The sequence below is a fragment of the Myotis davidii genome, unplaced genomic scaffold (genome assembly GCF_000327345.1).
Source record: "Myotis davidii unplaced genomic scaffold, ASM32734v1 scaffold936, whole genome shotgun sequence".
Taxonomy (NCBI): Eukaryota; Metazoa; Chordata; class Mammalia; order Chiroptera; family Vespertilionidae; genus Myotis; species Myotis davidii.
The window spans coordinates 165,678-169,542 of NW_006287077.1; positions in this window are offsets into that span (position 1 = coordinate 165,678).

The following is a 3,865-nucleotide window of genomic DNA, read 5'->3' on the forward strand; positions in this document are numbered from 1 at the left end:
ATACTTTTTAAAATTGTATATTTGTTTTCTTTTTGTTGGTTTCACTTGAAGTTATAACTTGGGTAAAAAGAAGACCCAAAAGAGAAACCACACCTATTTTTATTACCACCGGCTGCTTTTATATATTTTAGAGAGGAAGGGAGAGGGTGAGAATCATCAATGATAAAAGAATCATTGATGGGCTGCCTCCTGCACGCCCCACACTGGGGATCGAGCCCACAACCAGGGCATGTGCCCTGACCGGGAATCTAACCGAGAATTCCTGGTTCGTAGGTTGATGCTCAATCACTGACCATGCCAGCCGGGCAGCAGGGCTGCTTTTAACAGAACAAATACATCTTCCCCCCCCTTTTGAAGATAGATACCCAAATAATCCTACACATCATGTGTTTTGTTTTTATTATAAAGCAACTTAATTTTTGCCTTTTTTCAATGGAAGTTCTTCTGTCTCCACTTTCCGTTCACTTTCAGATAACTCAGCCTGGAAAACACTTTTCGTTAAGGTGCTTAGAGTATCCAGTCCCACAAAATAGCTCATGAACTTCATTCAAAATTACAGCCCCTCTCCCTCCCTCAGCTTCCTGCCAGCCACCTGAGGGGAAGGCAGCTCCCTTCCTCTCCCTCCTCTTCTCCCTCCATCTCTCTGGCTGTTGTTTCTGACTCCACTGGGGATGCTGCCAGGGAAGAACATGGAGAGGAGAAGGGAACGGGATCCCTCTTCATTCACTAACACGTGTATCAGTTGGTTTTGTGCTTTCGGAGCCTTGTAGATGGTTCAAAGTCTCTCTCATGAGGGCACTTTTATGGGTTTCTTAGGGATACTCCATCCCTGGGGGTCTTGTACCTACAATTTTCTTATCAGGTGGATGCCTTTAAGGTTGCTTTCCTGCCTTAACTGGTTTGGCTCAGTGGATAGAGCATCAGCCTGCGGACTGAAGGGTCCCGGGTTCGATTCCGGTCAAGGGCATGTACCTTGGTTGCGGGCACATCCCCAGTGGGGGGTGTGCAGGAGGCAGCTGATCGATGTGTCTCTCTCATCTATGTTTCTAACTCTCCCTCTCCCTTCCACTCTGTAAAAAATCAATAAAAATATATATAAAAAAGAAAAGAAAAAAGGTTGCTTTCCTCTTTCCTTGGCCCCAGGGAATCTCCAGTTTCCGTCTGCTGAGGTTCATCAGCTCTCTGGGCAGCCCCACTGAACAGCATACCATGGGACCCCTGATGGAGCCTGCACTCGCTTCCTATGGCTGCACAACAAATTTCCACCATCAGGTGCCTTGCAACGTTTATTCTCTCACAGTCTGGGGACTAGAATTCTGGGATCCGGTGTCAGCAGCTCCCTGTGAAGGCTCTCAGAAGAATCCCTTGCCTCACCCTGGCCGGTTTGGTTCAGTGGATAGAGCAGCGGTTAAAGGGTCCCAGGTTTGATTCCAGTCAAGGGCACATGCCTGGGTTGCGGGCTCGATCCCCAGTAGAGGGCGTGCAGGAGGCAGCTGATCAATGATTCTCATCATTGATATTTCTATTTCTCCCTCTCTCTTCCTCAGAAATCAATAAAAAAAAAAAATAAGTCCTGACCAGTTTGGCTCAGTGGATAGAGCGTCAGCCTCTCCCTTCCTCTCTGTAAAAAAATCAATAAAATATATATTAAAAAAATATTTTTTTAAAAAAGAGGAAGAATCCTTTGCCTCGTCTTGGCAATCCTCCGCTTGTAGCTGCCTCGCTCCCATCTCTGCCTCCATCCGCATGGCCTCTCCTTGTATCTCTCTCCTAAACATAATTTTGATACAACTAGCAGTGGGATGATTGGGGACCCACAAGACCACCCCCACATCCAGAGATTTTCCAGATTTCATGGGACCCCATGTGTAGTTTTATGCAGGTGATGTGCCAAGGATACACAGTTGGTTCCTAAAGGAAAATTCAGGCAGAGTTTGGGGAAAGCCGTGTGCAAGTTAACATCGCTGAGGTGGTCACACACACAGCACAGAACCAGGCAAGCAGGCACCTTCTGCCCAGCATGTGCCAAAGTCCACACTCCCAGAAGCATAGCAAGGGCTCAGTGCAAATAATGTTTTTTTACTTTTTTTTTTTCCCAGAGACTGGGCACAGTGAGGCATCAGCCTACAGACAATACTCAAAGCCTACTTCCCGGATGACAGCCAAGGGCCAACTTTACATTTTAGGACCTTGAACATGTGCAGCCTCAGTCTGCCGTGTTCACCCTCTTTGTGTACGTTTCATACCTCGTCAAACATGAATACACTTAGCCACAGTCACAGAACCTGTCCCATTAAGCTGCTTAAACAACACGTGGAGAAAGCACACGGGTCATAGAGTTCCTGCTTCATACTGGTTTTCAGGAACCTGTCCTCACACCTCAGTGTGCATGATGTTTCTTGCCATGATCCCATCTTGTAGTCTTGAGATAAGAGAACATCATCAAAAAATCATGCTGCATGCCCTAACTGGTGTGGCTCAGGGGATAGAGTGTTGGCCTGTGGACTGAAGGGTCCCAGGTTCAATTCTGATCAAGAGCATGGACCTTGGTTGCAGGCACATCCCCAATGGGAGGTGTGCAGGAGGCAGCTGATCAATGTTACTCTCTTATCGATGTTTCTAGCTCTCTGTCCCTCTCCCTTCCTCTAAGAAATCAATAAAATATATATTTTTAAAAATCATGCTGCATTTCCCCCACCCCTAATAAACAACATAATATTGATTTTAAGCCGCTCTCTCTCTTGAGCAGGCCAGAGCCTTCCCTTCACCCCCTTCTTCCCTCGAGTCACCTGCCTTTGCTTCTTGAGTCCACGCAGCCTGGCTGGCTCACTTCCTCCACGTGTCACTTCTACCTCTGTGACTTTCTAAATATACTTCTGCTTGTATTTGAGTTCCTTGGCTCTGATTATTATTTTTTAAAAATATATACTTTATTGATTTTTTACAGAGAGAAAGGGAGAAGGATAGAGAGTTAGAAACATCAATGAGAGAGAAACATTGATCAGCTGCCTCCTGCACACCCCCCACTGGGGATGTGCCCACAACCAAGGTACATGCCCTTGAGCGGAATCGAACCTGGGACCCTTCAGTCCGCAGGCGGATGCTCTATCCACTGAGCCACACCGGTTAGGGTTAATATGGCTTTTTATTGACTTCTTTTAGAGAGAGAGGGGGAAAGGGATAGATAGAAATTGATGAGAAACATCTATCCGCTGCCTCTTGGACAGAGCCTGAATCGCAGGCATGTGCCCTGACTGGGAGTCAAACTGGGAACCTCTCAGGTTCAAGGCTCAACTCTCAGCCGCTGAGCGACACCCGCCAGGTTTATTGATTTATTTGAGAGAGAGAAAGAGAGAGATTTGTTGTTCCACTTACTTACACAATCATTCGTTGATTCTTTTTTTTGTTGTTTTTTTCATCGGTTGGTTCTTATTGTGCCCTCACTGGGATCAAACCCTCAACGTAGGCACTCTCCCTGACCTGAATCGAACCCGCAACCTTTCCCTTGTGCGGGATGACGCTCCAACCAACCGACCCACCCAGCCAAGGCGGTAGAAATATTTTTAGCGTCCGAGGCAGCAAGGCACCCCAAAGACAAAAAGGGGCCCTGGCTGCTGTGGCTCAGTGGGCAGAGCGTCTGACTGCGGGCTGGAGGGTCCCAGGTTCGATTGCGGTCAAGGCCACACGCCTGGGTTACCCGCTCGATCCCCAGTAGGGGGCGTGCAGGAGGCGGGCCGATCCACGATTCTCTCTCATCATTGACGTTTTATCTCTTCCTCTCCGAAATTAATAAAAATATATTTTTTTAAAAGATAAAAAGGGGGCCCCCCCCAAGGCCCGACTCAACACCAGCTCATCCAGTCCA